This window comes from Eupeodes corollae, chromosome 2 (genome assembly GCF_945859685.1).
Source record: "Eupeodes corollae chromosome 2, idEupCoro1.1, whole genome shotgun sequence".
Classification (NCBI taxonomy): Eukaryota; Metazoa; Arthropoda; class Insecta; order Diptera; family Syrphidae; genus Eupeodes; species Eupeodes corollae.
The window spans coordinates 104,006,510-104,031,060 of NC_079148.1; the positions used below are offsets into that span (position 1 = coordinate 104,006,510).

The following is a 24,551-nucleotide window of genomic DNA, read 5'->3' on the forward strand; positions in this document are numbered from 1 at the left end:
CGTTTCTGCCTTATCAGGGTAGAATGGTTACTTCACATATCCCAACAGAAAATAGTCAAGCGGCGTTAAGTCGCACGATCTTGGAGTTTAAGGCCCTTATTACGAGAAGCAAATCGAACGTTTCCCCTGAAAGCGAACGTTTTTAAAACCGCTCATTTTTTAGTTATCATTTCAATATGTACTTCAAAATCCAACTTTTTTGGGAAAAAAGATGTTAACCCATTTGAACATCGAAATTCACCCATCTTTATTTTGCTCTATATTGGCTTTTTTAAACGTTCGCTTAAAGTAGAAATTTCGATTCGCTTTTCGCAATCAGGGCCTAAGGGTCTGTAACGTGAAACTATGTGGCTTTTTTCAATAAATCAACTGCGTTACGAGCTGTTTGACATGTTGCACAATCCTGTTGAAACTGCATATCATGGTTGTCAAAAAAATCAATCATCATGGCTTTAAAACCATACAATCACCATTGACTGTTATGTTCTTTGCAGCATAGTGTGTTATTACACTTGGAAGTTCTTAGAAGGCGCAAATAAGTGAGAAAGAAAAAGTAGGTGAAATAGAAATACTTTAAAGTCTCAACCCACAGAGTTGTGTGTACAGGATTGTCTTTGATGGTTTTTGACGTTTCTTTGATTCTTGGCGTTGCTTCATTTTTGCTTTTAATGTTTCCCAAAAACAAGAAATATTCGGCCGGACAAATTCAAATGGAGCAAAGACCTTATAAGCGAATTAAATAAAGGAATGATTGATTAAATAAAGAAAGAATGAGTCTAGCTTGGTAGTTTAAGCTTTGGAATGTTTCACACGTTAACTTTTCTGTTGTAATCTTTTAAATGTCGTTTTCAATGAACGACAAAAGCAGGTTAAAAGTTTCTTCATTCATCCTTATATAACTTAAAAACGATGGTTTTTATTTTGATTTTAGTTCTTTTGTCAAGAAAGTGAAGGATCTCTCCAGATTTCAATCCAATTCCCTCTTTTCTTTTGCTTGGGAATTTTCAATTCATCCTCACAAATTTCTAACACATCAAACATTATTCGAAATTATTAATCAGTCAATAATCATTGATGTAGTAAAAGGTGACAACAGTACTCGCACACAGGAATGGTTGAGAGTTGTAAGTCACTAGGCCCTGGTTCACAACGGACTGTTGCGCCACCCCATTTGATTTTTGATTTGAGTAAAAGGTGCAGTTTTCTTCAATTATTTTCACACTTTGACTTTGTGGATGAGAACAAAAAATGAAAGAGAAGTGTCAAAAGCACGCAACTGAAAAACATCCTAGTGTAATAATGAGAGATTGATAGGATGGGTGTTTAAAAGAAAAATATGCGAAACACGCAGCATACAGAAAGTCTGAGTGTAATAACACACATAGTTTTTAAAAGAGTACGGACCAATTATTCCTTAAAGCACACCAAAAAACAGTCAGTTTTTGAGGATAAAACGGTATCTCAACATATGCAAATAATGCAGTTTTGCTTATGGATGTATCCATTCAACCAAAATTGAGCTTCATCGCCTTGTTAAAGCGTAAGTCTATTGATGTTGAAATTCCAAACCATTTAAAATAAAGTAATGTATGTACCTACCTACTTCTAAAAAGCATCCGTAACTTGTATGTGGCAGCTGGCGAAAATGACATATTTTATTGAACTGCACATTTTCAATACCGAATTTTTAAGATGTCTTTTTTTATGTTTTGGATGGTATTCAAATATTTCGCATTTCCATAATTCTCTTTTAAGGGAACCCGTTTCTTGAGAACTAATGTTACGAGAAATCAATCGTTATTTTTTGAGTCACAGTGCCTTTTACCTGCATTTACTATTCAAAGAACCAGTTTTTTTTAGTTTTTTTTTTAAATACAAAAAAAAACAATGGCACAAATGCTCGTACCCAATTGTTTCCATTGCAATAGCTAGAAGTAATTTAAAATCTTAAATTTAAAAAAAAAAAACTACCGGCCTTTTTTTAGTTAATTTATTTGAAATTTTTGCAGATGTGCCACTTGGCGTTTTCAAGGACACAACATGTCATACTGAACATACGTAAAGCGTTATTTGAAATGCAGTTAAATTTGATTGGACAATGTATCTAAATGAAAATATTTTTACATTAATTATTAAGTAATCAAATTCAGACACAAATCAAAAGCATTTGAAAATGCGCGAACAGAATTTAACATCAAATTTCGAATAGTTGCAATTAAAGTGCTTTGCTAACATTTCCATTGGCATGATAATAAATCTGATATTTGAAGCGCAGGGTAAAAACCTGTATATAATGCTTTATGCATTAAACATAAATCACCTGTAATATTCAACTAGCCCTGTTGGCTAAAGCAACCATCTTATCTCGAAAGAATCATATGGCTTAAAGTTTCATCCAAGAACTTACAGTGTTGGCCAAAAAATTAGCAATAGAAACTACCTCCATTTTTATGTCATTAAAAAATAAATAACTCAAACTAATCATGTTCATTTATTTCCAAAATTTAATACATTACATCTAAATAAACCACAAAAGAAAATAGTTTTCATAACGGTTCATTGAATATGACATAAATAGCACAGTTAACCCAATGTTATGTTTGTCAAAACAAAAGCAACTTTTTATTACTATCTCTCTTTTTCTTATTGATAGAGAAAAGTTAGTCCGTTAACTACAAAGTCCATTGCTCATATTAAAGCTGTTGGCAAGCGAGTGCAGTTGAATCTATTTGTTAGGAGTTATTCAGTTCACGGGCAAGTTAGTCAGTGTTCTTTGCTAACTTTTGTAAAATCGACGAAACAATTACACTTACGAAATAAAAGAATATAACAGTGAAATGAGTCCAATTAAAACATCGGAGAAATGCAAAGCGAGGGTGTTCTGCAATAAAAAAATCATTTAAAAAAGACGTTTTTATATTATCGAGGGAAATACGAAGCCAACTCGACCTGAACGTAAGCGCGAGAACAATTTGGAGACGAGCTGTTAATGGTGGACTAAAATCTTTCAAAGCTGTAAAAAAAGCCTTTTATAATTCAACCAACAACAAGCTGGGCAGATTAAATTTTGCTCATGATCACATTAACTAGATAGTTAGAAAATGGAGGGACGAACTCTTTTCGGGCGAGTCGAAATTCAATTTCAAGGGTTCCGATGGTTTCAGTCTTGCTCGCAGAGCAGCCAAAGAGGCACTAAACCCACGTTACACCAAAGCTGCTGTGAAACACGGAGGAGGTAACGTAATGGTGTGAGGATGTTTTTCAGGGAACCGATTCACCAAAAGATGGAACAATGGATCGTTGTACGTACCGTGACATTTTTGCGAAATATAAATCCGTCACACGTTGAGGATCAGTCGCCTCAGAAATCGATATTTTAGCAGGACAACGACCCAAAGCACACCTCCAATACGGTTAAGACGTGGTTTCAAGATAAACTGATTGCCGTGTTACAATGGTCAGGACGGTCCCCAGATCTCAACCCCATAAAAAATCTATTGGACATTGTAGATCGATGAATTGTTAGGACTAATTGTAAAAATAAAAAAATGATCTGTTTAATCAAATTAAATTGGCTTGCAAAAATATCCAAAACAGCTTAATAAGCAATTTAATTGACTCCATGCCTCGAAGATATGCTAAAGTGATTAAAAACAAGGAGATTGCTACCAAATACTAGCAATATTTATAAATAACTAAGACTAAAGAAAATACGATCGTATATTTATTTTTTTTAAATTTGCTTTTGTTTTGACCAGCCTAATATTGAATTAATTGAGCTATATTCAATGAACTATATTTTATTTTCCATTAGAAATTGTAAAAAAAATAAAAACAAAAATATACAATAATTTCATCCTAAATGTGTTTTTTAATTATTTAATAATCGAGGCAATTAAAGTTGCTTTTGTTTTTGCCAACACTGTACCTACATATTTCCTTCAAGAATCTTCTAGGTATTAAGTCAATAACCTATAGAAAAAGAACTTAGATAACAAGATTATCCAATAGGTTAGGTAATAGGTAGAATTTTTATATCTTCATCTCTGAACATTTCACGACATTGGTTTCTGAAATATTCAAAAGTATTATCACATGATCCTTACAAAATCTAACAAAATCACTTAAAAAAGACATCAAATTCATACGCCCTATTTTTTCCATCTAGTCTCACTCACAGCAAACAACGAAAAGAAAGAAAAACAAGCCATTCGGAAATCCAATAAATATTGAAAATAGGAAAAAAAAAATAAAAGCCCACATAATCCCAATCCGATTGTTGCCGTTGCCAAAAATTATTTACATTACAAAAAAAAAAGATGAAAAATCGAAATGTAACCTCTACCTAATTTCTTTATTCAAATATAAATTGGGTATGGTCTGGCTACTCTATGACTACAGGATATTTTCAATGACTTACGACATGGAATGATTTTTAATCCAGTTACACACGAATTCCGTTGGTCCTTTTTTCCGATAAAAAAAAAAATGAAATATAGTATTCGCATATTTACATTATTTACACCCTGAATCGTAAAATAAAAAAATGTGATTTATTTTATTGGATTTGATGAACAAATAAAAAATGACCCTACTTTTTGCATGGATCATTCTACATAGGTAAATACATAGGAATGATGTATAGGGAAGTACATACATACATACCTAGCCGGTATGTAAGTATTTAGGTATATGTGCCTATACATATTTATATATAAAAAAAAAAAAGAATTACAAAAAGGAGACAGAAAAAAGGACATTATCTCCTTGTTCGCAGACAATTTTCCTCTTTACCAAATATCCTTTTCACAAATTCGTATTTTATTACTTGTTTTTGTTGTTTTCTCTTTTTGTAGGTATTCATTTAAAAAGACATGCGCTTTGAAGTGTAAGAGCAGCAAGAGCCTCTAGAAAAGGAACCGATGGAAAATGCAACGGCATGCAGCAGCACATCGCATTTTGCAATCCATATTGGAATTCTACATAATCTTTAGGAAAATTATTTTTGTTTGAGAAGAAAGGTATACCTTCATATGTATGCAGGTAGATACTTAGTTCTTGGAGTCTGGAGAGTTTTAAATTTAAAACCGGCAACGTTGATAAAAATATGATGAAATATTGCGCATTTAATAATTTTGTATAGGTACCTACGTAGGTATTTCTATAACGTTATCAGCTTCCAGTGGGACTTTCTCCTCCTCCTTCCCCTTCCTTTTTTTTATCTTTTTTTGCAAGAAAACGGACTTCACGTTGCATCATAATTCGGAAGGTAACGTTATAATCTGAGACATAATGAGGTTAGTTCCAAGATTCTTTTGATAATATTTGAAATATTGAGCATCCATTAATTTTTACTTACTTCAATACAGGAACTAATGGCAAGGAATTTATTCGTAATAAATTTCGATCTCGAGATTTTAATCACACATAACATTGCGATGGTAGATAAGTCGAAAAAAGTGGGTACCCCGATTCTGTCCGTCTGTCAATTTGTCCTCGGCCCAACAACCCAAACCATTGGGTCAACTGACTTCAAATTAAAAAAAAATATCGATGTACCATTAATAGTTAAGAAGTTGTGAATCCAAAACACCTAAGTAGGCAATTAAAAACATAGACAAGTCAGTTAGTAAATGGACTACACGCCGGCCGCTCAAAAGAATTGGATTAGTGGTTAAAGAGAAATAAAATAAGCCTCTCCTTTAAGTAAAAAATTTTAAGGTTAAGGTAGCTTTTGCTTAAAAGCACAGACAATGGACCATAGACCAATAGAAAAAAAAGTGATTTAGTCCGACGAGACGAAGGTCAATAGAATATGAACGGATGGTAGATCTTTTTATCACGTCCTGCAGAAGGACTTCAACAACATCATCTTAAGAAGACCGTGAAACATGAAGGAGGCTCGGTGATGGCTTGAAGCTGTTTCTAGTGTAAATTTATCGTAACTTAAGTAAAAATCATGAACACGTATAATTATTTCGATATTTTGAAGACAAATTTACCAACTTTTACTGCATAGTGTACAATGAGTGTGAAATAACTTTTTTCAGCAGAACGGAGATCCCAAACACAATTCGAAAGTTGTGACAGAATAGTTAAGAAATCAACTTGTTATAACGATGACATGGCCGGCACAAAGACCTGGCATCAATCCATTTAAAAATTCATAGTAAATTGTGAAACGAAAGTTAGGGCAGTATAAAAATCACCCATCGAATATTCAGGAGCTTTGACAACGAATGGATCTGGAATGGAGTCGTATTCCAATAGAATTTTTTCATAATTTGTGGAAATTATGCCTATAAGCACTGCTCACAAGTAATAAACAATAAGGAAGTATGGACAACTACTACTACTAAAAGAAAGAAACATTTTTTAAACGTACACAATTGGACAAGTCGAAAAATTAATTGAATAATTTTTGTTTTGTAAAAAATATGCTTTTTCGAAAAAAAATATTATTATTGATAAACGTAGGATTAATAAATCTAAATAATAAAAAAAAAAGATTTAAATTTTATTTCAACCGCTTAGTTATAGTCAAATAATTGTAAACACTTGACCAATTTTGCTCGTCACTGTAAGTATACTATACATAAATACTAAATATACAAAAGGGTAAGATTCATGGTTACTGGATAAGTTCTGATTTTGTCTTTGCTAAATTAAACTTCAGTTAATGTTACTGATAGACAATTTTAGACCATTTTTAAACGATAATCTGGAGTCTAAAAATAAACAAGACGGAACCTATGTTTAAGCTGTTTCTAAATCCGTTAAACATCAAAAATAAACAATCTGATTGAGTAAAGTAAGTTACGAGACATTTTATTTGTTAATTTAAAAACAAAATTAAAATGTCAAAAGACTTAACCGTATATTAATATTTCGATATTTTGCTGAATGTTGTAATGGTACCAAGTAACAAAAAACGAAAGCTCTACTTAACCCTATTAGACCCCTTTGAAATAGATGAAGACTATTTGTATGAAATGTCATGTTTATGATTGACCTTCTAAATATTATAGATCGAAATTCAATGAAATATTCTTCCAAGTATTAAAACCACCTGCCCGACTTCATAAAATTTCTCAACTAACAGCAAACAAAATAGTTTACAACGTTTCAAAGATTTTGGCTCTTCAGCTAACGCAAATTTTTCTGTTACCTTTTATAATCCATTTTCTAGTGAAAATTTTCAAAATTGTAGTAGAATATGCCTTAAACTTGCTCCTAACTAAACAGAGCTGGCAAATTCTTTATGAATATCAGCTGTGTCTAACCTATGTATTAAATTTAGACTCCAGTTCAATTAGACTCGGGTTTAAAATATGACTATGAATATGCCCCAATTAGAAATACACAATCGATTTTCAAATTTTTGAAAGCAAACATTTTTTTGCAGGTACATTTTTAAATTTTAAACAGACTGTTTGGATACGGGATAATGGGTTGCTCTGAATTTATATTTAATTTCAAAGTAAGAAAATGCTTAAGAATTCCGAGTTCTGGTGCCTTTACCTTTGTCATAGTTATTCGTCTCGATTATTTGAAATATAATGTATGCTTCTATGTTTTTTTTTTGCCACAGAACAAATTGGTGATATAAAGAGAACGATTTCTGACAAGCCTAAACCTACATTTTACATTCAAATGTTTGAATTCATGGCCAGAGACAAAATTGAGTTTTTGATGGTAATTTTGAAAGTTAAAAAGTGATTTGTATAAACTTTTTCACCAAATTTATGTTTTGGAGAAACTGCACCATCATTCACTTTTCGCACTTCTTAATTTGAGTAATACTATGGAACTCAACATTATTTAAATTGAACTCTGGGAAGTTGCAATAAAATAAAAACCCAGTCAAAGTTTCAAAAGGTTCAACAAAGTTTTGGAAACATTTAGGAAGAATAAGACATGTTATCCAAGAACTAATGGTTTTAAATATGTATCAAAATTCATATTCATACTTTTACTACATGTTGGTGCATGAGCTAAAAGGAATTTTTTACGCTTAAATAACATTAAAATCCATTAAAAAAAATTGAATCTGTTATTAAGTAATAAAATTGCTTTTGTCGTTTACTAAAATAGTAAAAAGATGAAACATTGAAGCAATTCATACCACCCAAAGATTTAATCGACAAATTGCTTGATGGTTTTATTTTTTTTTTTCTGTTTCGTTAATTTTGGTAAATAAGTGATTTTATTTCATCTATCATTTTATTATTTATTAATTTTAGGTTTTTCTTATTATTTAATTTTTAACATTTTCTAAGTTTTAAGGCGCAATAAATAAAAATTACATGTTTATGATTAAGGTATACAATTTTTAGAACTTTGTTTACTTTTTATTGGAGGCGCCCAGTGATCAAAATTGGCACTTTCTGTTGTCAGCATTGGCAGGTTTAAGATATTAAGGCGCCAGTTATAACTATCATTAGTTTTAATCATTAAGAACAAACATTAGAATTTTTTTTGACAGGTCGTTTATAGCTATTCCTAAAAATGTTTGTCATTGAAAAAAAATTCCTGATTGAAATTCATCGAAAAATGTTTACTCACAAAAATCTGTCATTGGAATTGTGTGAAATATGAATCCAAATCAGTGGAACGATTCGTTTCATCTTTGAACATAAAAGTACCTATCAGCTGTTCAGAAAAATTAATTTCCGTTCGGAAAACATTAAAATACATTTTTGAAGAAAAATAAACGTGCAGCTACACTTTGTGTGATTTCCGATCAATCAGTATATAATTTGCATTTCTAATTAGAGGGAAATACCGTCAAATATCGATTCAAACATTTTTCCGGATCTACATATTTCAATGATAGCTAGTATAACTGGCGCCTAAGGCAAGAAAACTCATTTTTCGGAGGTAACCCTACATTTTTCTTAAATTTATAGCATAACGTACAAACAGAGAGGTATGGAACCTCGCTTGGGCACCCTATAGGTTTTTGGGTATGTGCAAAGTTTCTTTGGCATTTGAATACAAGAATTACTAGAAGCGCCTGAGTTAAATTTTTTCTGCAAATGTATGAATAATTTGTAAATATAATAAATCAAGTTTGGGGGCGACTTTCCATTACCGCAGCACGAATTTCCTTCTGATTTTTTTTTTACAGTTAGGTAGGGGTGTCAATAGAACATGTTTTAAATATTAGGGCGAGGAAACAACTTTAAGTCATAAAAAAAAATATTTTCTTTTTCGGACTTAACCCTACTTTTTTGTATTGCATTTTTTGAGCCTAAAACAAGTTTTTTTTAATTGATAGCACGGCGTACTAAGAGCTAGGTATGTAAGGGGGGGCATGCTGCCCCCCTGCTTGGGGTCACTATAGGATTTGTGGTGGGTGCGAGTTTGGGTATATGCAAAGTACTTTTCCATTTGATCACTAAAATAAAAGAAATTACCAAGAAAAAAAAACAAGTATGGCAACACTGAACAAAAAACAGGGAAGAAATGTCAAAATCAACCATTTTTGAGTGTTTTGTATGGAAAAAAGTGAACTTTAAAAATTAATTAAAAATAGAAATAAATGTTTCCTCGCTCTAAAATTGCAATAGTTATGATTTATTTGCACATATCTATCGAATAAAAAAAACCGGGAGTCGAAATTCGTGCTGCGGTAATGGAAAGTTGAGCCCAAGTTTGGCATCACTGAAACAAAAAAATAATAACAATAAACCATTTTTAGGTTTTTAAGTGAAAAAGTCAACTTTGAAAATTAATAAGAAATGCCCTTAAATTGCGATAATAATTATTTATTTGCAAATAGCAAAGCTTCAAAATCAAAAAAATGTATTTGCCTCCAAATCTAGTAAACAATCAGAAAATCACTAAAATCAAACAGAGCTCTCCCTCGGCAACACTTTTTCAATCCTAACCACTCTTTCCTTTCTCCGTCCTTACAATTTGGATTTGTAGGGGAAATAGAATCACCATGGGAAACTGGGAAAATGCAATAGCAGCTCATTTAAAATTTTTCAAAAAAAAAAAGAAGAAAAAAAATCAATCCTAGCAGAAAACCGGCGTCGTCGTCTAGTCGCCCATTGAAAATCGAAAAAAAGGACAGGAGGCAATTTTACTCAATTCCAGCGTATGGGTTATTCAAAGCGGAAAAAAACAAAAACAATGTAACTTAGCTACCCTCTTCTTCATTCCTGATATCACAACAACAAACTTAAAGGGATGAAGACAAAAACAAAAAAGTGCAAATCAGCGCTCTGGCTCTACACCACCACCCGTCGTCGTACCGTACACCGGCGAGTGGCGACAACGACCAGCCAAGGGTTGATATTGAATTGGTAGGTAGTTTTTTCTTCCTTAAAATGCATGTCCAGTTAGCCGAACAATAAAAACGACACCTAGAACTGTTTTCTTCTTTTTTATGTTTAGTAGGTAGGTACAGTATGTATGCATAATATGTGTAATTTATGGTTATCCCTTAAAGCTGAGGGTTGTTGGCGGCTCGCTCATTTTCTTCCCAACAAAACAGGGGTGATTTACTTAACAACAACTGTACTCGTATCTCACATTTTCTAAATGCCCAAAACCAAAACTTAAAAACGCTATGAATCGAATTGAATTGAGAATCAGAAAATATTTTGTATGTTTAGAAAACTTACCTTATTGGTCAAAAGACGTTATAAACTTCCTTTTATTTTGTTTCTTTTAATTTCGAAAAAAATTCGATGTAAAATTTTAGAGTTAAAAAAAAACTATATCCAAAATTTGTTTAGAAAAAAGTGTGTGCAACTACTTTGTGTCTCCTCTCACAAGGGTTTCGTTTATCTCAACTTTATCAGGCTTTTTAAATTTTCAAAAGGAAAATACCTAAAAATTTCCCAATCACTCTTCCGCACTCACAAAATACTACTTTAGGTTTTGTTTCACTTGGAAATTATTCGAAACTGCACTTTAACTGATTTTTTCTTTCTCTCGGATATCCTCGTTTGTTGTTAGAGAAAATTTAAATTTTCAACTTTAATATTTTTCGTTTAACGTCCAAGTTGGGTTATTTCTGTCGATGTTGAATTCGAATGTAATCGAAGCGGTTATTTTATTAATATTTTGAAAACAAAATATTATCCCACTCACTGGTCTAACTATTTCTTTTATTTATTATTTTCTTCCATATAAAAATAAGCACTGAGCACAAGGCGAAGTCACACGCGAGACCGCAAAGAATCTACGAAGCAATGAAAGGAGAAATGGAATAAATTTCACATGATGCCGTTTTGTTTGTCGCCATCGGATTCCAGTATTTCCAATCCACATTCCAGTTTTGTCTGTGTTTGGTTCCAGTGAGTGCATTTTGTTGGGATGAAAATAAACTGGAATTCGTGCTGTTGGAAGCGTAGCAGGAGAAACAAGAAATTGTGTGTTTTTTTTGTGTTTTCCACAAAGGATAAAGGGAATAATGCCGCAATTTATGTTGCTGGTTCGCTGGAAGTGGAATGAAGGTTTGTTAGTTTGTTTGGTTTGGGTGATGCGATGGGCCATGGGCGCTTTGTTTGGATTTCATTTTTATTCCTCGTTGTTCGTTCTGTTTTCTGATTCTGTATCTTGGGAAATTAAAGAGAGAACATGGAACTGGGAGTGCAGTGCATTGCACTTTTTCTAGATTTATATTTTATATGCCTACCTACAAGCTACAAGAAAATTAAAGAGAAATAAATTTAAGTTTTGATTGGGATTGGAGAAGATGGATGTGGATTGCGGTTGTGGATATTAATCCGATACAGTGGTAAATCATACAGAAATAAAGGCGGTTTTCTTTTTTTCTTCTGAATTCGACCATGTTCAACACGCTTTGAACAAAGACTGCTTTAAATATAATTAAGCACTTAAATGTCTTTAATTTTCGAAAACAAAAATACTGTCATAAAAATCATATTCATTTGAATACTAAAAATTAGTATTTACTAAATAAATAAAATATTAAACTACATAAAATTGTTTTATGATCAAAAAGTTTACCTTATTTTTGAGAGCAACTAATTTAACTCGCTACGTTAAAAATGCTTGATCTTTTTTTCCGAGCTCTGGAAATTCGACATCTTCATCTAAACTAAGAAACAGTTGCAAAAACTATAACCTTTGACTTTGAATTCTTTTTAGTCTTTTCACTTCCAAAATAACTGACAAGTGGAAAGTCAATTTGACAGCAGTCTCTTTGACTCTTTAATGTCATTAAAAAGTCAATTTTAAATGCAAGACATTTTTTAATGTCAGTAGGTCATTTAAATTCCGTTTTTTGAGTTTTTGAAGCCAGTAAGTCATTTGAATGTCTAATTTTTATTTAATTCCTACCCAAAAAAAACACTTAATGGTAATTGGTGGTATATTTGAATTTAGCTTTTTAATAAAGTTGTCTACAAAATGCACAATTGTACAGGCATAATGTTAATCAACATAAATTCCTTAACTCAAAGCAATTAATTTAAGTAAGAAGATGGCACTTGAATCACTTACTGACTCTAAAATTTGACTTTGACTCTAAGTCAAAGGGGCTGTAGTAAAATTGTCTTTGAGTAAATTGACATTTAAAACGGCTTCAAGCGAAAATCATGAAAACGACTTTTATGTAAAAAGTCAAAGTCCAATCACATGTTTTAAGTTTTACTTAAATATTTTAGTTGTTTGACTTTACTTACTGCAGTCAGTAATTTAATTTCTATACAACTGTGCCTAAACTAAACTTTCACAAAAGAAGAAAATATTGAGTTTCACAGTTCAAAATCTAGTACCCGTGGCATGATGGTTAGTGCGTTGGACTGTCATGCAAGGGGTCCTGGGTTCACCTGTGCCACCTTAATTTAAAAAAAATGAATAATTTTCGCGGATACTGCCTCTTGCGAGGAATTGACAAATCCTTCAAGAGTCATTCTTGTCATGAAAAAGTGCTTTCTCAAATTAGCCGTTCGGATTCGGCCTAAAATTGTAGGTCCCTTCCATTCCCGACAACAGTACTCGCACACAGGAATGGTTAAGAGTTGTAAGTCATTAGGCCTTGGTTCATAACTTACTGATGCGCCACCTAATTTATTTAATTTTTCTATGTCAAAGGGACCGTAGTAAAATTGTCTTTGAGTAAATTGACATTTAAAACTTCTTCAAGCGCAAATCATGAAAACGACTTTTATGTAAAAAGTCAAAGTCAAATTCCGTGTTTTAAGTTTTACTTAAACATTTTAGTTAATTGACTTTGGCTTTACTTACTATAGTCAGTAATTTAATTTCTTTACAACTGTAAACTGTACCTAAACTAAACTTTCACAAAAGAAGAAAATATTGAGTTTGAAAGTTCAAAATCTTACATCCTAATTTTTACTGTTACTCAACTTATGCATCATATTATTTTGAACCTATTCTTTTTTCCTTAGGACCTTGTAAGTTTATGACCTGCTTTTACGGAACTAGAATGAGACACGAACCTATCTACCTAAAGTTTCAAATTTTATTGCCAACTGCGTTCAACCTCTGATAGATAGGGTATCCGGATACCTTTTTGTTAGTGTAATACGTGTAAAAGAACAGCTGACCCAAAACAGTTGATATGTCAAAAAAGTTATCTTGGATGACTGTTATGTGTGATTATCTGACAGAATAGCTGATTCAACATTATGATTGCGAATTTGAAGAAACCATAAAATTGATTTCAAAATTGTAAGTTTTTAGTTAAAAATCCAGTGAATTATCAAAGTTATCCATTGCAAATTTTATTGTAAAATCATTTAGTACGTAGGAATCTAAATGTTTGTCTCACTTTTATGAACAGTTGAAATCTGTTTTTATTTCTTGTCAGCTATCTTAATAAAAATATCCAACTCGTTCCATAAGGTATCCAGGATAGCCCATCCAAAACGATATTGAACGCAGCCAATTACAATTCATGCTCTGTCAAAGTTCGAAGGTACAGATCTAAAGGCCCAACTATAATAGGCATAAGCTAGCATATGCGCGCATAAGTAAACGTGCGAATACAAAGAATCTCAATACGAGTGAACATAATGGAGTCTAGCTCCGTTTCGTTCAATTTTTCTCAATTTTGTTAACTTAAGCAAGAGCGATCCCAGTCGCTCGCCGCATAAGTAAAATCTGACATTTAGATACGTGAGCAAAATTGCATTATGGCTATGCAGTAATTTCGCTAACTTAAGTGAATTATCGTTGGGTTCTTGACATAAGCTTATGTTTGCTTATGCCTATTATAGTTGGGCCTTAAGAATTGCTGCTTATGTCATCCCCAGGCGATGGTAAATCTATTAAAATATGACATGTAAAGGATTGATTTAAAAAAGAACATTGAGTTCTGAAGGACTTCAATGTAATTTCACTATGACTGAATGTTTTGATCGACGCTATAGTATTTTCTAACATTTGCTTTTGAATACAAAAATCTTCAAAGTGCAAACCCCAAATATTAATATAAATAATATAAAGTAATCTTTATAAAATGCACTTCCTCCCGTCCTCTCTGAACTTAAGAAGGGTTGGATATGCTATCCAACACGCAACCAATTAGAATTCTTGTTCTGTCAAAGGTTATACAAAATATTTACTTCAAACAAATCTAAGATTTGCACAGGTTGTCAAAATTGAAATTTTCAAAAACTAAGAATAGCTGTTTATGTCATCCCCAGGCGACGATGGTAAATCTATTGAAATATGACACGTAAATTGTTCTTTAAAAAAGAGTTCTGAAGGACTTCAATGTAATTTCACTTTGACTGAATATTTTGATCTTTTTAAACATTTGCTTTTAAATAAAAAAATCTTCAAAGTTCAAGCCCCAAATATTAATATGAATAATAATAATCAATGACAGCTATTTTGGGTTAATTCAAAAAATAATCTTTATAAAATGCACTTCCTCCCATCCTCCCCGAACTTAAGAAGGGCAACCATCAAAAATAACAATAACAAATCATACAACAAAATAAACCAAAACTCTGAACATCTTTGTTGTCCAATTTCCTTTTTCGTTTTCGCTTAATCAAATCAAATTTTCTTCACGTATTCAATTCAATTTTGTTTTTTGAATAATAGTGCCTGTCGTGTGCATTGGCATTCAGACTTCTTCTGTCTCTGCCCCCATACTTTGTACAATGTACATATTTGATTATCAAGTTGAACAAAAGTAGTCGATGCTCGCAGCGCCTTTTCTGAGTCCAAGTATAGAAGCTTGTATCATAAAACCAAACCAAAAATATATGCAATCATCTTACAATATACTTTTCAAATTATGATAACGATTACTCAAACCATCTCTATTACATTTATTAGAGATGCACAATCTCAATTAATAATATTAGAAATTTTCTCCGGGGCTGACCGATTATTTTGATGTCGTTATAATTTCTCATGTCCGATCCGATGTTTGATGTAGGGGCCATAAAAAAGTCATCTAATTCTATTGATACCGGGTTTGGGTTAGGTGATGCTGATGTTCATGCAGTTGCCATTGCCACAGCCCACAGTCTCCGAACGGGCGCTCCGTGTGTCGATGTCTCCGTCGGAGTCATCATAGGCATCAAAAATATAAATGGTTCTCTGAATGCCAATTAACAATTTAACGCCGCACGCTGTCACGCACATCTTTTTGATTAATAGTGTTGACGTTATCGACATCATCTTATAAAGCATCAAAATGTAAGTTCGTTAAAAAAAATGGCCTTGCTTAATTATAACCCCCATCCTTGCAAAAGGGAAGAGAGGAGGATTATATATGCAATTAGGTATACCAACATAAACCGTGATTTTCTTACTCCTTACTCGATACGCCATCATATTACAATTTTGATTTATGATAATCGATTGATATTACATATTTCGATAACAATCACTATTAATGAATCAGTGAAATGTCAATGTGCATCTGTATGTGTATTGATTGTTCGATCATTTCAAAGAAATTGATAGTAATTTTTTTTGTCTAAAGGACGTGTGGAATTTATATAAAATGTGTTATAAAATTATATTATTTGCTTTTAATTGCGACGTGTGTCATTTTATTTTTAACCATTGACTGGCACACTCTCTCTTATTCTCACAAACATAAACACCCTTCAAAATTTTTGGAATTTAATTATTGACACTTCTTTGAAATAAATGTCACATTTATGCCATAGCATGGATGTGATCGTGCCATTCTTAAGTCAGATGCCACATAATTTTTGTTTGACAGATGTGGTTTTTTATGTTATTTTTGGAAATTCTCTAATATCGTTTATTGAACAAAAAAAGAAAGATTAAGGAGGAAGCAGTTGTGGTCTAGTAAATCATTTGGAAGAAAACAATTAGGGGATTAGCATCACTGAGTGTGTGGTATTTGTATTATTGTAATGAGACAAAAACTTTCATGAAGGCTGTATAAAGAATAATGTAAATAGGAATGTTCATGCGCTTAAAACTTACTTGAGTTTGAAGTAAGAAATAACACATATTTCAGTATTTGAACATGAAATGATGCCATAAATTATAGGCACATAGGACTTTCCTTTAATTCGATGGACCTATATAATTCTAGTTCAAGTGAGAAGTTCGACACCAATGAACTACGGGAGTACAGTGACGACTCAGTAACGTACAGTACCTCTAGGAGTTCTCAATTAGTTCTACGTAGAATCAAAAAACACATTTTTAGACTCTGGGAGTATTACCTCCAATGGGGAATTAAGATCAACCCCTCCAAAACGGAACTAACGTGTCTCAGAACAGCATCAAAGAATGGTTTAGCAAACAAAATGTAATCTACTATCATTGACCCTCCCTGACAATACTATAGTAAGACCCAAACAAAGCTTGAAATATCTTGGAATCCTCTTGCTCTTGCTCGCTGTACAAGCAACTCATTCGTCCTATTCTAACCTACTATTTCCCTATATGGTATACAACAAGTGTAACCTACATGAAGAAAATTCAAGTTTTTGAACGTAAGGTTCTCGTTTCTCCAAATTGTACAAAATAAACATAATTATCTTTGAGCTTATAATAAACAACACTACGGGAGTACAGCGGAGTAAGAACTTGCTTTAAAGCAAACAAACCCAGAACTTTAGTCCTTTTTCTAGACGAGCTAGTGTTACGTTAAAATCTTTTTGAATAGGTAAGAATTCATTTTATTTTTACAAATAATTTGAAAAGAGCAAACCTTTTTACGCACAATTTTTTTCATCAATACAAAATTTGACAGCCGATGTTAAACAAATTTAAATGTCAAATGAAAACGTGTACATAATCGGTGTGAACGATTTTCGGTGAGAAAAGGCTAGAAATCTGGTTCAAATGAGAAGTTCCACACCAACCAACTAACAGAGAATAGTGAAGTAAAAAGGTGCCTTAAACCAAATCCCGAGTCGTTTTAGCCTTTTCATCAATATTTTTGGTCAAAAACATGAAATATTACATCTTTAAGCAACACTTAAAATGGGTTAAGAATGGTGTACTTATACATTTTAAAACTCAGATTTTTTTATAATTAGGTACGCACTTTTTTGAGTTCATGAAACTTTGGAATGAAATATTTAGTTACGAGAACTAAACAAACAGACCTATTTAAGGCAATGTTTACATTGAAAGGGTTCACATTATCGATATTTTTGACAAATAGAAGTCTACAAATGTTTTCCTTAAATAATAATTTGTTCATTATAGTGATAGTTATCCTGATTTTTTCCTTACATAAACACAAATAAGCTTGTCGAAACAGCAAAATATTTAGATATCCATCCAGCATATTTGACATTTGATGAACCCAGTATTGGTACCTTAAGTTTCGAAGCACCAACAAGCCTCGGATACGAACGGATTCACTGTTGACAACCCACGCAAACGAAATAAGGACAACGAACTTCGGATATGTACGTGGAATGTTAGGTCCCTTAACAGACCACGTGCAGCCGAACAATTAGCGGAAGCCCAGATATTACAACCATCCAAGAAGTGCGATGGGATGGACCGGGCAAACGCAAACTAAAAGACTGCGATATCTACTACGGCGACTGCTACCGAGAGCAAAGACAGCGTCTATTTGGGTGTGGATTTGTTGTTGGAACTAGGCTCAGGCAAAAAGTCTTGAGTTTCAACAGTGTGAGCGAGCGCATCACGACAATCCTCATCAAGGCTAAATTTGCCAACATAAGCCTAATATGCGCGCATGCCCCAACAGAGGAGAAAGATGAAGACACCAAAGACATATTCTTCGAGCTCTTGGACAAGACATATGAGCAGTGCCCTGGCTATGACATTAAAATTGTCTTAGGAGATTTTAATGCCAAGCTAGGAAGAGAAGACATCTTTGGTGGGATAATCGGGAGATACAGCCTGCACGACACTACCTCCGACAACGGATTCAGGCTGGTCGATTTCGCTGCGGGGCGAGACGTTCTGGTAGCTAGTACGCAGTTCACGCATCTCAATATCCACAAGGGGATATGGAAATCTCCTGATCAATCAATCGTCAACCAGATTAACCACATTGCGATCGACGCACGACACTTCTCCAGTATCCAGGATATCCGAACATTCCGAGAGGCCAACATTAACTCGGACCACTACCTCGTTGTAGCCAAGGAACGGCTACGGATATCCCGATCCAAGCCAAAACAAGGAAGTACTGTGAGAAGATTCGACGTTAGAGGGCTACAATCGCAAGAGACTGCCATGTCCTTTTCCGATCGAGTCTCTAATAACCTCTTAAGGAGTCCTATGCTTCCTGCATTAAGCATTGAAAACCAGTGGCAACATTGCCTTGCAGCCATCAGAGATGCCGCCTCTGAAGTGCTAGGTTTCACATGGCCACCACAGCGAAACCCCTGGTTTGACGACGAATGCCGGCAAGCGCACGCAGCGAAACAAGAGGCATACAAAACGGCACTGCACAAAAGGACTAGAGCTGCTCGCGAGCTCTACGAGCAGAAGAGAAGAGAGGAACACCGGCTTCTTAGATGGAAAAAAAAGAGAGCATGAGAAGCGCGCGATTGAGCAGATAGAGGGATGTCACAACAGGAATGAGGTTCGTAAATTTTACTAAAAGGTAAAAAAACCTCCCAAGGGTACCACCCACGAACCGAAGCCTGTAAAGACGATCAGGGGAACATCGTAGTAGAACCACTGTCGATGCTGAGAATATGGAAAGATCACTTCTCCAAATTATATAACGGCGATGACGAACCGAATTCCGCTTTAAGGGAGATAGAACCACTCAACCTCGGCGACGCAGATCAACAATTCCGCCTACCCGACCTTGACGAAGTGAAGATAGCTATATCTAAACTTAAGTCAAACAAAGTTGCTGGATTCCGATGAGTGGAATCTCAGCATAGTCTGCCCGATACATAAGAAAGGAGACCGTCTAAACTGCGCCAACTACAGAGGCATCAGTCTCCTTAACATTGCGTATAAGATCCTCTCTGCCGTATTATGTGAACGTCTGAAGCCATTCGTCAACAACCTGATTGGTCCTTATCAGTGTGGCTTCAGACCAGGAAAGTCCACTATCGACCAAATATTCACACTACGGCAGATCTTGGAAAAAACCCAGGAGCTTCAAATCGATACCCACCATCTCTTTATCGATTTTAAAGCCGCGTATGACAGCATCTATAATTAAGAGCTCTACCGAGCAATGTCTAGTTTTGGCATCCCTGTCAAACTTATCCGTTTGTGCAGAATGACGATGGAGAATGCACGCTGCTCTATCAAGGTCGGAAAAGATCTTACCGATGCATTTGATGTCAAAAAAGGTTTTAGACAAGGCGATGCACTGTCATGCGACTACTTCAACATCGTTCTGGAAAGAATTGTGCAAAACTCAACCGTCAACACTAGAGGCACAATCTTCCAAAGATCCATCCAATTACTCGGATACGCAGATGATATTGACATAATTGGAAGATCAAAGCGTGATGTCAGTGGAGCGTTTTTGAGCATTGCGAGGGAAGCGAAGAAGATGGGTTTAGTGGTCAATGAGGGCAAGACCAAGTAAATGCTGTCATCAAAAAAGGACACTGAACGACGACGTCTTGGACAAAACGTCACCATGGACTGCTATAACTTTGAGGTAGTTAAGGACTTTGTCTACCTTGGCACCGCTATTAATACAGACAACGACACCAGCGCTGAAATCAAACGAAGAATAACTCTTGCAAATCGCTGCTTCTTTGGACTTAGAAGGCAATTGAGAAGTAAAGTCCTCTCTAGACCATCTCACCACTTATAAGACACTCATTATCCCGATTGTTATTAATGGCGCTGAGGCCATGACCCTGTCAAAGAAAGATGAGAGCGTCTTAGGATGCTTCCAGAGAAAAATTCTTCGGGTGATTTCTGGTCCCGTGCGCATAGATGGAGAATGGAGGAGAAGATATAACGACGAACTGTACGGGCTTTACAGCGACAATGACCTAGTTAGCAGAATTAAAGCCCAACGGCTTAGATGGCTAGGTTATGTAGAGCGGATGGACATCAACGCTCCAGCCCGGAAGGTCTTCGAATCCAATCCCGAGGGACGGCGCAGTAGAGGAAGACCGTGACTCAGGTGGCGCACGCAGGTGGAAGAGGACCTCAACCAACTTGGCGTGCGAAACTGGAGACAGCTATCTAGGGACCGAGCTGGCTGGAGACGCTTGTTGGTTGAGGCCCAGGTTCGCCCCGGACTGTAGCGCCATCTTAAGTAAGTAAGTAAGTACTATTGGTATGATTTGAAAGATTTTGGGATGCCTGGTAGAAATTCTGTAATTTAACTAAAAATGAATAGGTGTGGGTAAAATGGTGAAACGTCAAAAAGAGTAGCCCAGAGAGTCAAGCTGAAGACGAGTTTTGACGTTCATGATTTATAAAATATTAGTTACCATTTCTATTTCAGGGTTGAAAACACGTAAATAAATTGACCTATCCTCATAAGCAAACCGACACACAACAGACAGATTACCCCATCTTTAATTTTCCTTGAGAAACTTAATACATGTATTAACCTACGATGTATAAAAATTCTTCTAATTGAAAATCATAGTGAAGAGATAAACTTTATTTTCTCCTATCGAACCTACCTCAAGTCGTAAGTCCTTGTGTGTATAACTCAAGTACCTACCTTCCTTATACCAAACTCATCATCATCATCATCATCATCAAGCAAACCTACCTACCTAGTCCCGATCGCAAAATAAAATAACCAACTTTATTACAGTCCCTTCCAATTGAACGTGCACAATCATGTGCAATCGTTTGCAAGTACAAAATCCTGACAAGAATATCAACAAAAATATATCTTTTAAATTTGCATATTCCCCCAATCTTTTGAGCTTCTTTATGAAGAAAAAAGAACCAAATAATACCGAGACACACCAGACCAGAAAAAGAAGAGGGAATGAGTTCACTAACCTTAGCGGAAAACAAACAAAATTCAGACGAAAAACCGTGGAAGCTTTTTTGTTGCACTTTAAGTAGCCAAAAGAATCATTATATTTTTGTGTTGTCAAGGCTCAAAGCTTGCATAAGGATTGAGGATTTTCTTCTGGCAAACCGATACCATGTAGGTATAGTTATCTATTCCAAAACTAGGCCTAAGGATGCCAGGCTTTCACATCAGAGCCACCACCGCCACAATTCCAGAAGAATAACATACAAAATGTTAAGGACTCTCACTAGGCACTTGTGTGATAGAGGGATACAGTGCAACCTTCTTGTCTCTGTAAAAATACAACGAATATAAAGACTTTTGGCCCAAGGCTCTCCACTACATTAGTTCTATTATATTGCCGCCACCAATATATACTATGCATTCAAAAATTGAAGCCATGTCAGCCTTCCTTTTCAAAATGACTTTCAACCTTTACATAAAAGAAATAGAAGCATGGAAAATGTTTCTTTTATGGAATGAAAATAAGAAGAGTTAAAATATAAGCAACGGTGACGAGATTTAACCCCTAAAAAGCTGCAATTGTTGTTGAATTTTTATTCTTTACACTGTTTGTAAGAAAAAAATATCAAAATGATGAGAACACAACCGTGACAGTGAATTTTCACTGAAACATGGTGGGAAATGAAAACATTTGACGTAGGAAGGTGAGTATTTTCTCTTTTTTTTCTGTTGGTATTCCTTCCTGTTTTCTCGTCATTCAAATTTGACGTACTAACTAGTGTTTACTTTGCAATGAAATAAAGATGAAAGAGGGCGCTTGCTGCTATCCAGCAACCCCTTTTTGTGTCATTTAAAAAGGTATGACTTGGGTTGGTATAATGAATAATTTCACTGTTTGTGCAGTGTAAAGTTTATAACTTTTTTTTTGTCTTAACATGCATTTGGCTTCTTGGGATTAAAGGCATTAAAAACTTGTCCATCACTTGCGCTTATGGGAAAAAAAAGTATTGAGGGACCTATTCCTACCGTGTTTTTAAATATGGTATAGGAAAGGGCTAAACCGAATTAATGTTTTATGTTTTCATAAGAGAACATGTCTAGTAATTGTTATATACGTGAATAACTACTATTAAAGATTCAGAACAATATGCTAATCTCTTCAAAAATCATATTTGCATGTTGACTGTGATAGGTGGCCATTGTGTACCGAACAGCATTTGTGGCCCATAGGTTTTTTGTTTTGTTTTATAGGCTTTTTACACCAACTCCAAGATCCGGCTTTCGCAAAATAATAGGTTTTGCCCGAAAACCTACATCGAAAACTCAAGTTTTCCCATACATTTTTGGTAAACCACAAGTTTTATATAAAACCTCTCGAAAACTAGTAGCAATTCAAAGTTGAACTAAACAAACAAACCTTTCGAAACATCCAGCGCTCAAATTAATGTAAACAAAACAGCTGATGGCTGCTGTCAAAACAAATATTTCATTTTGAAATACCCCAAGTAAGAGGAAGACTTGCTCATAGTTGGTAATAACGTTTCCAAGGGATGCGTCTTCGGACTCGTTGCCACAAATATGTTCGACGCTTTCGCTTACTACCTGGAGAAAGACTTTTCGGTAACTCCGTTCAATTACAATGGTTTGGGAGATTGTTTGGGAGATTTGAGAAAGGCGATAAGTTCATTTTTGTGGAGGAGAATAAGTATGAAAGACAATCTCTGGTGGAGGCAATATGGGAATCGTTGTCCCAGTAAATAAAACCACAACAGGGGGCTCCTTGATGGACAGCGATACCAACATCAAGAAGATCCACAGTCCTTTGAACAAGCCAGGTGAGTCCTCACAGGAAAAAACCAAAGAGATAGTCATGGAGAAATTGCAGACCATCATAACAGCTTCAGTGATCGCTCTGGATGAGTAAAATTTTGTTACGAATCTGGAACTAGGAATTGACCTTTTCTGCTCCGGTCATAGGGACCTAAACAATGTATGTCAATTCTGAAGGCCCATTTGGCCAACAGAAGCAGTAAGCCCAGTGTTTTGGATTAAATGTGTTGTGAATGAAGAAGAAAATGTTTTAAATAAAATTAATTTTTATTGTAATAGTTTTGTTTATTGTTGAATATATGATATATTTTCTAGACAATAAGCTTGTCCTTAGTGAATTGTTTTGGACGGGTTGAAGTGAACAAAGAGGATATCAGCAGTCAAGCGAGCTTGTAGTTCTTGTTGGTTCATGTCGTGAACCCATTCACCCGACCCCAGAACTTCAGTTTAAACTTTTCTCCGCGACGGGCTAATGTTACGGCCTTGTCTGCGCTGATATGCTGCTCTATCACAGCACAGAAAAGTGTGGGCGGCAAAGTCAAATCCTTAGGAGAATATTGTTAGAATTAATTTTATTTTCACAAATAATTTGCGAAGAAGAAATAGTCACACTACTCATAACTTTTTCATCAATACAAAATTTAACAGCCGGTGTTAAAAAATTTAAATGTCAAATGAAAACGTGTAAATGTTCGGTGTGAACGATTTTCTTTCGAAAACTTTTTGCCGAAAACCCGGGTTTGGGTTTGGCGTGTAAAGGCTATTAGAGGTAGGTAGGTAGAAATGGCGATCTCAAGGCAACCTAGCCTGAGATTTAATTGGCGTTGTAGTGCGCCGCGCCGTTTTGATACCAAAAACTCGTTTGATCTTTGATTGAAAGGGATAGATTGATAGAGAAGCTTCATAGCGATTATGTTAGAGCCATTTTGTCGCATTGAGAAAAAAGATTAGGTCTCTTATCTTTGTCTCAGATAGCTCATCAAGTTCTTGAAAGAATGTTTTTCCAAGCATTTTATTCTGATGTTTGCCAAAGCAGGACATTTGCAGAGGAAATGGATTATGGTTTCACTTTCTCTTTGGTCACTACAGCTACGGCAAAAGGTGTTGTAAGAGATACCTAACTCCTGTGCATGAACTCCTATAGGCCAATGTCCGGTACAAACCGCAACAATCCTGGCTATGTCTTGCTTTGGCCTGCATAGAAGATCGTTTGTACGGGTTTTGTTATAGGTGGGCCATATCTTCCTAGATATAATGCAGTTGGGTAAATTGTTCCATTCAGGTTCGCAAGCTCATCGCGACATTGCTGGACCAATTTAGATGAGGATGTGGCCGAGTTAATGGCTTT

General features: G+C 34.8%; 1 protein-coding gene across 1 annotated transcript in view; it reads right to left on the bottom strand.

Annotated features, from left to right (window-relative positions):
* Positions 1-11,212, bottom strand: part of LOC129945518 (neurotactin) — a 79,979-nt gene extending 68,767 nt beyond the window's left edge. Inside the window, exon 1 of the mRNA XM_056055304.1 lies at positions 10,635-11,212. The gene's annotated coding sequence lies outside the window, so the exon portion shown is untranslated. The remainder of the gene's footprint in view (positions 1-10,634) is intronic.
* Between the last annotated feature and the right edge of the window lie 13,339 nt (positions 11,213-24,551).